The sequence below is a fragment of the Engystomops pustulosus genome, chromosome 8 (genome assembly GCF_040894005.1).
Source record: "Engystomops pustulosus chromosome 8, aEngPut4.maternal, whole genome shotgun sequence".
Lineage (NCBI taxonomy): Eukaryota > Metazoa > Chordata > Amphibia > Anura > Leptodactylidae > Engystomops > Engystomops pustulosus.
Window position 1 is genome coordinate 100,992,431 of NC_092418.1, and position 13,700 is coordinate 101,006,130.

Consider the following 13,700-nt stretch of genomic DNA (forward strand, 5'->3'; position numbering starts at 1 on the left):
CTGAACTTACATAAGGATTGATAGACAATTCCTGGAGCCCATGAGCTCAGGCATCGGTGTAACTGGAGTCCTCTTGGGCCCGGAACAATATTAATAATGGGGCCCCTGCAAAGGGAAACCTTCAGTGTAGTGTAAATAATGGTGGATGGAAGGGCTTCCTTTTATCAGATGGATTGCATTTCCATTATTCTCCTCCATAGAGGAAGAAACGAACAAAACCAAAATAACCTGCTCTATCACTGCGATATTACAAATTGCTATGGAGATACCTCACCAAAGGACTCTGTCCCCCATCCGAAGAGGAGACCCTTTGCTGTTGCTGCATATTTTCCCAAATCAAGGGCTGTGCCCAGAGAATGGACTTTCCCTGCAGGAGCCCTCTGAGAGACTTTGTAGCCAGATACTCAAAGCAAAAGGTTGCTATTTACTACGTTGTACTTAATGCCTTTCATTTTCAGAAACTGACACTTTGTTTGTACTTTATGGACATTAGTAATTTGCTACCCAAGGTAGCCATGCTCCTATAACGTTATGTAATGTTTAAGCTATTTACCCACAAGGCTGTTCCTGCCAATGTGAGTTATCTGATTGCACAACTATGGTATTTATTCCATAAGTAAGTTTGCATGTAACCTTTGTTTTCCAGGCTTTGCAGGTATGTAACCAAGACTGTGTCAGACCATCTTTATCTGTGTAAAATCCTGACCGCAGGCTTATACCTCAAATCGGAGCTCCATAATTGTGTGGCCTCTGTAAACTGCGAGTCCTTAGGAGACCGGGATATATATTAGTCACACCTAGATGTCGTACACAAGGGAAAGACCATTAGACGGCAGGGATATCATGTGTACTGCATACCATTCATGTGTATCATATTTTCACCTAGGTGAAGAGTTTTCGAACAAATTTTCAGGCCTTGGTGCAAGGAGTGGATTACAGGACATTACACCAGACCTTTCCCTAACAAACAGTTGGTTTAAGGGCATTAGCTACCAACTGTACAGTTCTCATTTTGTGTACCCAGTCTGTTACCAACCCCAGTTCCTGTCTCCTGGACCATGGGCGGGGCATTTTCACCATTTGCACCCCTACATGCTGTCGTGTGCATGATCCATCTGGAGGCCATATGCTGCTGGCCAGATTTGGTTGTATTTTCCCATCCAGTCCATAGCCAAGCCGTGGGCGGCACTTTTATTTACCTAGGGGGTATGCAACACCCCTCCCAATGTATAGGCAGGGAGGTAGTTGCGAAAAGGGCCCTCTATCTGTCTCTCCCCAGAAGGTGAGCCTGCGTAACTTGCCTAAGGGGTAGTGCTGTAAGTCTGAGGTAATTAGCAGCTGTAGATCCTGCCTGAAAAGGCAAGGGTTAATTGGAGGTGATCTTGTCACCCAATGCTACATTGTGCACTGAAGTGTGATTGGAGAGTTAGCCACCACTTGACCAGGATAATAAAACCCCTGGACAGGGAGGGGCTAGGAGGTCTTTGAGCACAAGCTCTTACCAGTGGGGTCTTTATCACCAGCTCTCCCTAGAGAGCAGATCCTCTTGCCAGCATACAGAGCAAGAGAGAGAGACAGTGTCAGTCCACCAATAATCCCAGGACCAGAGTCAGGACACTCAGAGCTACAGCTACCAAAGTTTGGACACAGCTCCATCCTATCCTGCATCTACTACCAGGCTGGTGCCATATTTCTGAGGACCCTCTCCATGACCACTCCAGTAGCCTGCATCTGTTATGAGATCGTTTGGCCTGTTGCCTGCAGTTCTTCAATAAAGAACCGTGAGTTATTTTGCACAACTTGCCTTCGTCAGATCCCTGGATACGGCTGTTACCACCACGGGCTCCCCATCCGTTACCCAGTGACCTATCTTACAGACATTCAGGGGTTGCCCCAGGGAGATCAAGTACATCAGCCTCTACCTCCATATTTCTTGCACACACCACCTGCTGGAGACCTGCCAGGCTGTAGAACAGCCCTCCGGTCCCCATTCTAAGCACCGTGACATCAGCGCCCCCTAGGCCACACTAGCCAGAAACTCCGGTATTCTGGCCCCGGCTGCCTCTAGGCCCCAAGAAAAGGCCCCAGTGGGGGATGTTGCACCTACAAGCTCAGAGCAGAGTAGAGTGCGGGGTAGTGGTTCAGCTTAAAGGAAACCTACCAGTTAGAATGGCAGGGGTAAACAGTAAGTACCGAGCACCAGCTCAGGGTGAGCTGGTGCCGGTACTTACTTTTGTTAGTGTTATTAACCGCTGTATCGCGGTTTTAACACTTTTTAAACTTTAGAGCAGAAGAGGCTTCAGCGCTGCTGCGCCACCGTGCACGTAACGTCTCCGGCATTCTCCATGTAGGTGCACGCGGCGCCGAAGCTTCTTCTGCTCTAAAGTTTAGAAAGTGTTAAAACTGCGATACAGCGGTTAATAACACTAACAAAAGAGCTGGTGCTCGGTACTTACTGCTTACCCCTGCCATTCTAACTGGTAGATTTCCTTAAATGTAGAGAGCAGAGCACAGCAGTGTGAGAAAACACCCCCAGTGCCCTTGGAGACGTTCCAGTCCTGGTATATAAATCCATATTTCACAGTCCATTTATGATGTATACACACAGAAAAGTTAGCAACATGTCCAATATTCAGGAGAACCAAACCGAAAAGGGCAGAGGTCCTATTCATTTAACACCCACATATTACAGTCACATAAAACAGAACAACTATGCAGCTGAAGGACGTCAGTATAATGCAAAACAATGTATACTGAGTAAGTACACGACCAATGAATTTTGGCACAAACTACATCCAGGGAGAAGGATGAAACTCCAAGTTCTGATTGATCCAGAGAGAAAATCTCATGTGGCAGATGGACCTAATGCTGTAAAGAAGAGATAATGATGAAGAGACTGAAGAGATGCCGGGGGATGTCTCCCAGAAGAAGCTGATTACAACATTATGTCCCTCCATTATCACATGAAGGACGGACTCAAAACTACAGTTACAACTTCAATGTAGAATATAACTACTATAATACTGCCCCCTATGTACAAGAATATAACTACTATAATAATGCTCCCTATGTACAAGACTATAACTACTATAATACTGCCACCAAGTACAAGAATATAACTACTATAATACTGCCCCCTATGTACAAGAATATAACTACTATAATACTGCCCCCTATGTACAAGAATATAACTACTATAATACTGCCCCCTATGTACAGGAATATAACTACTATAATACTGCCCCCTATGTACAAGAATATAACTACTATAATACTGCCCCGATGTACAGGAATATAACTACTATAATACTGCCCCCTATGTACAAGAATATAACTACTATAATACTGCCCCGATGTACAGGAATATAACTACTATAATACTGCCCCCTATGTACAGGAATATAACTACTATAATACTACCCCTATGTACAAGAATATAACTACTATAATACTGCCCCTATGTACAAGAATATAACTACTATAATACTGCCCCTATGTACAGGAATATAACTACTATAATACTGTCCCTATGTACAAGAATATAACTACTATAATACTGCCTCCTATGTACAAGAATATAACTACTATAATACTGCCCCTATGTACAGGAATATAACTACTATAATACTGTCCCTATGTACAAGAATATAACTACTATAATACTGCTCCCTATGTACAAGAATATAACTACTATAATACTGCCTCCTATGTACAAGAATATAACTACTATAATACTGCCCCCTATGTACAAGAATATAACTACTATAATACTGCCCCATATGTACAAGACTATAACTACTATAATACTGCTCCCTATGTACAAGACTATAACTACTATAATACTGCCCCCTATGTACAAGAATATAACTACTATAATACTGCCCCCTATGTACAAGAATATAACTACTATAATACTGCCCCTATGTACAAGACTATAACTACTATAATACTGCTACTATGTACAAGAATATAACTACTATAATACTGCCCCTATGTACAAGACTATAACTACTATAATACTGCTACTATGTACAAGAACATAACTACTATAATACTGCTCCCTATGTACAAGAATATAACTACTATAATACTGCTCCCTATGTACAAGAATATAACTACTATAATACTGCCCCTATGTACAAGACTATAACTACTATAATACTGCTACTATGTACAAGAATATAACTACTATAATACTGCCCCCTATGTACAAGAATATAACTACTATAATACTGCACCCTATGTACAAGAATATAACTACTATAATACTACCCCCTATGTACAAGAATATAACAACTATAATACTGCCCCCTATGTACAAAAATATAACTACTATAATACTACCCCCTATGTACAAGAATATAACTACTATAATACTGCCCCCTTTGTACAAGAATATAACTACTATAATACTGCCCCCTGTGTACAAGAATATAACTACTATAATACTGCCCCCTGTGTACAAGAATATAACTACTATAATACTGCCCCTTGTGTACAGGAATATAACTTCTATAATACTGCCCCCTGTGTACAGGAATATAACTACTATAATACTACCCCTATGTACAAGAATATAACTACTATAATAATGCTCCCTATGTACAAGACTATAACTACTATAATACTGCCCCCTATGTACAGGAATATAACTACTATAATACTGCCCCCTATGTACAGGAATATAACTACTATAATACTGCCCCCTATGTACAAGAATATAACTACTATAATACTGCCCCTATGTACAAGAATATAACTACTATAATATTGCCCCCTATGTACAAGAATATAACTACTATAATACTGCCCCTATGTACAAGACTATAACTACTATAATACTGCCCCCTATGTACAAGAAAATAACTACTATAATACTGTCCCCTATGTACAAGAAAATAACTACTATAATACTGCCCCCTATGTACAAGACAATAACTACTATAATACTGCCCCCTATGTACAAGAATATAACTACTATAATACTGCCCCCTATGTACAAGAATATATCTACTATAATACTGCCCCTATTTACAAGAATATAACTACTATAATACTGCCCCCTATGTACAAGAATATAACTACTATAATACTGCCCCTATGTACAGGAATATAACTACTATAATACTGCCCACTATGTACAAGAATATAACTACTATAGTACTGCCCCCTATGTACAAGAAAATAACTACTATAATACTGCCCCCTATGTACAAGAATATAACTACTATAATACTGCCCCCTATGTACAAGAATATAACTACTATAATACTGCCCCCTATGTAGAAGAATATAACTACTATAATACTGCCCCCCTATGTATAAGAATATAACTACTATAATACTGCCCCCTATGTACAAGAATATAACTACTATAATACTGCCCCCTATGTACAAGAATATAACTACTATAATAGTACCCCCTATGTACAAGAATATAACTACTATAATGCTGCTCCCTATGTACAAGAATATAACTACTATAATACTGCCCCCTATGTACAAGAATATAACTACTATAATACTGCGCCCTATGTACAAGACTATAACTACTATAATACTGCCCCCTATGTACAAGAATATAACTACTATAATACTGCTCCCTATGTACAAGAACATAACTACTATAATACTTCCCCCTATGTACAAAAATATAACTACTATAATACTGCCCCCTATGTACAAGAATATAACTACTATAATACTGCCCCCTATGTACAAGACTATAACTACTATAATACTGCCCCCCCATGTACAAGAATATAACTACTATAATACTGCCCCCTATGTACAAGAATATAACTACTATAATAGTACCCCCTATGTACAAGAATATAACTACTATAATGCTGCTCCCTATGTACAAGAATATAACTACTATAATACTGCCCCTATGTACAAGAATATAACTACTATAATACTGCGCCCTATGTACAAGAATATAACTACTATAATACTGCCCCCTATGTACAGGAGTATAACTACTATAATACTGCCCCCTATGTACAGGAGTATAACTACTATAATACTGCCCCCTATGTACAGGAATATAACTACTATAATACTGCCCCCTATGTACAGGAATATAACTACTATAGTATTGCCCCCTATGTACAAGAATATAACTACTATAATACTGCCCGCTATGTACAAGAATATAACTACTATAATACTGCCCCCTATGTACAATAATATAACTACTATAATACTACTCCCTATGTACAGGAGTATAACTACTATAATACTGCCCCCTATGTACATGAATATATCTACTATAATACTGTCTTCTATGTACAGGAATATAACTACTATTGTATTGCCCCCTATGTACAAGAATATAACTACTATAATACTGCCCCCTATGTACAAGAATATAACTACTATAATACTGCCCCCTATGTACAGGGATATAACTACTATAATACTGCCTCCTATGTACAAGAATATAACTACTATAATACTGCCCCCTATGTACAATAATATAACTACTATAATACTACTCCCTATGTACAGGAGTATAACTACTATAATACTACCCCCTATGTACAGGAATATTTCTACTATAATACTACCCCCTATGTACAAGAATATAACTACTATAATACTGCCCCCTATGTACAGGAATATAACTACTATAATACTGCCCCCTATGTACAAGAATATAACTACTATAATACTACTCCCTATGTACAGGAGTATAACTACTATAATACTGCCCTCTATGTACAAGAATATAACTACTATAATACTGCCCCCTATGTACATGAATATATCTACTATAATACTGTCCTCTATGTACAAGTATATAACTACTATAATACTGCCCCCTATGTACAAGAATATAACTACTATAATACTGCCCCCTATGTACAAGAATATAACTACTATAATACTGCCCCTATGCACAGGAATATAACTACTATAATACTGCCCCTATGCACAGGAATATAACTACTATAATACTGCCCCCTATGTACATGAATATAACTACTATAATACTGCCCCCTATGTACATGAATATATCTACTATAATACTGCCCCCTATGTACATGAATATATCTACTATAATACTGTCCTTTATGTACAAGTATATAACTACTATAATACTGCCCCCTATGTACAAGAATATAACTACTATAATACTGCCCCCTATGTACATGAATATATCTACTATAATACTGCCCCCTATGTACATGAATATATCTACTATAATACTGTCCTCTATGTACAAGTATATAACTACTATAATACTGCCCCCTATGTACAAGAATATAACTACTATAATACTGCCCCCTATGTACAAGAATATAACTACTATAATACTGCCCCCTATGTACAGGGATATAACTACTATAATATAATACTGCCTCCTATGTACTAGAATATAACTACTATAATACTGCCCCCTATGTACAAGAATATAACTACTATAATACTGCCCCCTATGTACAATAATATAACTACTATAATACTACTCCCTATGTAAAGGAGTATAACTACTATAATACTGCCCCCTATGTACATGAATATATCTACTATAATACTGTCTTCTATGTACAGGAATATAACTACTATAGTATTGCCCCCTATGTACAAGAATATAACTACTATAATACTGCCCCCTATGTACAAGAATATAACTACTATAATACTGCCCCCTATGTACAGGGATATAACTACTATAATACTGCCTCCTATGTACAAGAATATAACTACTATAATACTGCCCCCTATGTACAATAATATAACTACTATAATACTACTCCCTATGTACAGGAGTATAACTACTATAATACTACCCCCTATGTACAGGAATATTTCTACTATAATACTGCCCCCTATGTACAAGGATATAACTACTATAATACTGCCCCCTATGTACAAGAATACAACTACTATAATACTGCCCCCTATGTACAAGAATATAACTACTATAATACTGCCCCCTATGTACAGGAATATAACTACTATAATACTGCCCCCTATGTACAAGAATATAACTACTATAATACTACTCCCTATGTACAGGAGTATAACTACTATAATACTGCCCTCTATGTACAAGAATATAACTACTATAATACTGCCCCCTATGTACATGAATATATCTACTATAATACTGTCCTCTATGTACAAGTATATAACTACTATAATACTGCCCCCTATGTACAAGAATATAACTACTATAATACTGCCCCTATGCACAGGAATATAACTACTATAATACTGCCCCCTATGTACATGAATATATCTACTATAATACTGCCCCCTATGTACATGAATATATCTACTATAATACTGTCCTCTATGTACAAGTATATAACTACTATGTCCACTATTATCTTGTATATAAATAGCAGCAGTAGTCGGAGCAGGTATATATATTACTGTAGGGACGGGGTCTTCTTGTTCTAGCAGAATTTGGCAATAAGTTTCACCTTCTCGTGTCTGGCAGTCTTCCCAGAGTTCCCTCTTACCTACAGTAGACACAGCGGAAGAATCTTAATATTACCTTATTATGCATCACTATATATTGTGGAGGAGGCGGAGACTGCTGCTGTATCGGGAGATGCACCAGATGCCTGGTTATTACAGCACCGATGTAGAAATATGACACCTATATCTCCCTAACACCCTCCAGGCCCCCGGGTGCCGTATCTCTGCCCCTTAGAGCTTTGCCCCATCACGACTTGAAGTTTTTTTTATTATTATTTATTTGTATTAATTTCTTGGAGAAATCATTTAAATTATCTTGTGATTGGCGTTTCTTGTGCATCTTGTCTGGATAGAAAAGTGTTCCCTCCGCCTGAGTCTGGGTGATAGTGGTTGAGGGGCCACTTATCCGTCTGAGTATATGGGTGATACATAAGGTGCCCCTCACCTTCTGCCTGAGTATGGGTGATACATAAGGTGCCCCTCACCCTCTGCCTGAGTATGGATGATATGTAAGTGGTCACTCACCTTCTGCCTGAGTATGGATGATACATAAGGTGCCCCTCACCCTCTGCCTGAGTATGGATGATATGTAAGTGGTCACTCACCATCTGCCTGAGTTTGGGTGATACGTAATTAGAGTAAAACACATAGGGGCACACTTACTAGGGGTCCGTCAGCCGCATTTCCATCGGGTTTCACGATTTTTTCCGATTTGCCCTAAACTGCACTGGGGTTTTTGGCACAGACGATTGGATTGTGGCGCATCGGCGCCGGCTTGCATGCGACACAAGTTGGGGGGCGTGGCCGTCGGACAACCCGACGGATTCGGACAAACCGCGGAATTTAAAAACCAAATTGTGTCGCAAGATTAGCGCTCACATGCACCTGGAAGAAGAAGGAGAACTCTGCGGGTCCTCAGCGGGGGAAGCGACGGATGCAGGAAATCAGGCACACGCTGTAAGTGAATCAAAGCAGCTCCGAATCCTCGTCGGACATTCCGGATCGGCGCCGTCAACGGGACAGGTAAGTAAATGTGCCCCATTGGGTACAATGTATAAATACAGACACTTTTTGTGCCAGTCTTAATAATCAACGTAACCGGCGTGTGACACCCAGGAATTATTAGAGGGTCCATCTACTGGCCTGGAATTGAAATCTGCACCTAATTCAACCTGGAGTAGTTTTCAGCCATAACATGTGCCAGTATTTTGCTAAAGGTCACAGTAAATACGCCCAGGCCCCTCCGCCTGCCCCACCTTGTGACCAGATTTGTGATTTTCTCGTGCCAGAAAACTAGGTACAAGACAACATATATAAGGGCCAAGGATCCAGTTTTCTAGGTTCATTCCTGATGGTGCAGTGTTAGTTGGATCCCTACATCCAGTGTCACTATCCAGTGTTGCCGTAAGCAAAGGGTTAACCCTGCTCTGCTGATTACAGAATCATAAAAGCCAAAACTGGGACATAATTTGGGTGGAAAATCGTCCTGACCTTTACTAGAAGTGCAAACATTACGTCAAAGTTATAAACCTTAATAACCACGAAATCAACTTGTAACAAGAGGACAAACTTAACCCCTATAGTCAGGGCTGGATTAAGGTAGGTAGAGGCCCCCGGATGCAAAATCTGGTGGGGGCCACCTTTAAATGTAGCCCAGACAGGGGTGCACATTAGTATTCTGAATTATTATTATTCTAAACTTTCTCCTCCTTACATGTTAGCCGAGCTGGCACTGAAGTTCTGACTACTAGTCCCAGTCACTACTCCGGTCACACACACACCTCTGCCTCTCTGTGAGTTCTCTCTCCTCCTCTCACAGATCACTCCCAGAGTCTGTCAGCTGTGAGCTGACTGTCGGACATTACCGGTGGAGCCACCTTATGAGTAAAGTGGTGGTGGCCCTGGGGTGTGCACCCCAGCATCCCTTCACATAATTTGGCCCTGCCTACATTATTGAGCATAGAAAAGAGCAATCATGTTATCATCTGCTCACATGACAAGATGTAACAGGACTGATGGACCAGACATCAGGTATTTTCATTGTAAGTGTTGATTTTCTACATGACTGTTTATGGAGGACAGAGCTGCATGTAGTGACTGTACACAAGGATACATATATCTGTACTAGAGATGAGCGAGCACTAAAATGCTCGGGTACTCGTTATTCGAGACGAACTTTTCCCGATGCTCGAGTGCTCGTCTCGAATAACGAGCCCCATTGAAGTCAATGGGAGACTCGAGCATTTTTCAAGGGGACCAAGGCTCTGCACAGGGAAGCTTGGCCAAACACCTGGGAACCTCAGAAAAGGATGGAAACACCACGGAAATGGACAGGAAACAGCAGGGGCAGCATGCATGGATGCCTCTGAGGCTGCTTAATCGCACCATTATGCCAAAAGTATGGGCAACAGCATGGCCATGACAGAGTGACCGAATAAGGCAAGATAGCATCTAAAACATCCAATAATTGACCCTGACACTATAGGGGACGATGCAGAGGCAGCGGCAGCAGCGGCAGGCTAGAGAGTGGCATGGCGACATACCCTAAATGGACTCAGGCTTCAAACCAATGGGTGGCAGAGAGGAACCAAAGGAGGTGAGCAAGAAGCGCTCAAATAATAAAAGAAGGAGCAGTGGTGTGCCCGGCCGGAGGTGAACGGGCTTGGTGCCATTGAGTGGGGTGTTTAGCATTCAGATGCCTGCGCATACTGGTGGTAGTTAAGCTAGTAGTGGTGGAACCCCTGCTGAGCCTGGTTTGGCAAAGGTTGCACACCACAGTCCGTCGGTCATCCGGTGTTTCTTTAAAAAACCTCCAGACTTCTGAAAATCTAGCCCTCGCCGCGGGAGCCCTCGCCACGGGAGCTTGACTACGGGCAACATTTGGCGCTGATGCACCAGCTCTGGCCCTGCCTCTCCGTCTGGCCCCACCACTGCCTCTTCCAACCTGTTCTGCTATAGGACTCTCCTCCGTCTCAGAAGCACTGTGTTCACCCGGCCTATCAACCCAGCTTGGGTCTGTCACCTCATCATCCTCCGATCCCTCAGTCTGCTCCCCCCTCGGACTTCCTGCCCTGACAACAACTTCACCACTGTCTGACAACCGTGTCTCCTCATCGTCCGACACCTCTTTACACACTTCTTCCACTATGTGAATAATGTCATCATCACCCACAGACTGCGACTGGTGGAAAACCTGGGCATCGGAAAATAGCTCAGCAGCAGCAGGACAAGTGGTTTGTGACTGTGGGAAGGGTCCAGAAAACAGTTCCTCAGAGTATGCCGGTTCAAATGCCAAATTTTGGTTGGAGGGGGCAGACTGGGGGGAAGGAGGCTGAGGTGGAGGAGCTGGAGGAGTGCCGATTTCGGTGACATGGGTGGACTGCGTGGAAGACTGACTGGTGGACAAATGGCTAGAAGCATTGTCCGCAATCCACGACATCACCTGTTCGCACTGTTCTGGCCTCAACAGTGCTCTACCACGAGTCCCAGTAACTTGAGACATGATGAACCTAGGGAGTGTAGCTCTGCGGCGTTCCCCTGCTCCCCCATCAGCAGGTGGTGTCTCACCCCGCCCAGGACCACGGCCTCTGACCCCTGCAGTAGTTGGACGCCCACGTCCCCGCCCTCGTCCTCTACCCCTAGCCCTCGGGTTAAACATTTTCCAAATTAAAGTGTAAACTTGAAAAAAAAAAAATTTTGTGTTTTTTTTTTTTTAGTTTTTTATTTTTTTTAACAAAACGATGCTATCCTATTGCTATGGTTATTTTCTAACCTACACTGACAGCACACAACTGGATTTTGTGCTTTGCAAGATGACATTGAGCTATAAAATGAAATAAAGGTAAAAAAAAAAAAAAAATCAGCAGACTCTGCCTAATTCTACTCAAACCCCTAATAAATTGTCCCACTTCGGTGTTTGAGGTGGATATGTGTGTCACTAAGAGCTAAACACAACGGTCGCAGGTCTCCCAGCAAATTCCTCACAGTATGGTACTAGCTGCACTACTAGTGCCAGCAAGCCCAGCCACAAGCAAACATAAAAAAGGAAAATATAACGCTATTGTAGGACTAAGTAAGCCGTTGGGGTTCTCCTATGGCTATTTTGTAGCCTAGAATGAGAGCACACTGCTTTGCAAGATGAGTTTGAGCTATAAAATGAAATACAGCTAAAAAAAAAAATAAATCAGCAGACTCTGCCTAATTCTACTCAAACCCCTAATAAATTTTCCCACTTTGGTGTTTGAGGTGGATATGTGTGTCACTAAGAGCTAAACACAACGGTAGCAAGTCCCCCTGCTAATTCCTCACAAAATGGTACTAGATGCAAATTAAAATAAAAAAAAGTAGAACGTTATTGTAGCCCTAAGAAGGGCTGTTGGGTTCTTGTAGAATCACTCCTGCCTAACAGTAAGCTAATAGAACACCCTAACGCTTTCCCTGACCAGCAGCAGCTCTCTCCCTAGCGGCATCCAGACACAGAATGATCCGAGCAGCGCGGGCAGCGGCTAGTCTATCCCAGGGTCACCTGATCTGGCCAGCCAACCACTGCTATCGACGTGTAAGGGTACCACGTCATGCTGGGTGGAGTGCAGAGTCTCTTGGCTTGTGATTGGCTCTGTTTCTGGCCGCCAAAAAGCAAAACGGCGGGAGCTGCCATTTTCTCGAGCGGGCGAAGTATTCGTCCGAGCAACGAGCAGTTTCGAGTACGCTAATGCTCGAACGAGCATCAAGCTCGGACGAGCATGTTCGCTCATCTCTAATCTGTACACATTGGATACAACACACTCAAATTTTAAGAATTAAATTTATAACATTTTAATACATTCTTTCTGAAAATCAAGACTGGAAATAAGGAATTCTCTGCTCCTGTAACCTCCGTGACTACAGATTGTGGCAAATGTTTGTATTCCTAAGAAGTTTAACCTCATTGCATCCCCGAGGATTTCCCTCACCGTGCAGATGCTCCGTATTTTTTCTTATTCCACTATTAATATTTCTTTTCAGCTGAGACTTTTCTTGGCTTTCCTGATGGTCAAATGTAACGATTTTTTTATACAAGTGCCGTTCAGTCTTTAGTGAATTTGCTAATTTTTAAAACAAAATTCGCAAAATGTCTCCAAAAGTTTTATTTTCTGCACCTGGTCGGAGGCAGACGAAGATCTGTACAAAAAATTGCAACTTTGATAACTCAGGGAACACTGCAGATACTGAGACAATGGCAAACTTTGAAGGGAGACTGTTTTAGGGGCCCAAAAAAGTTGCAA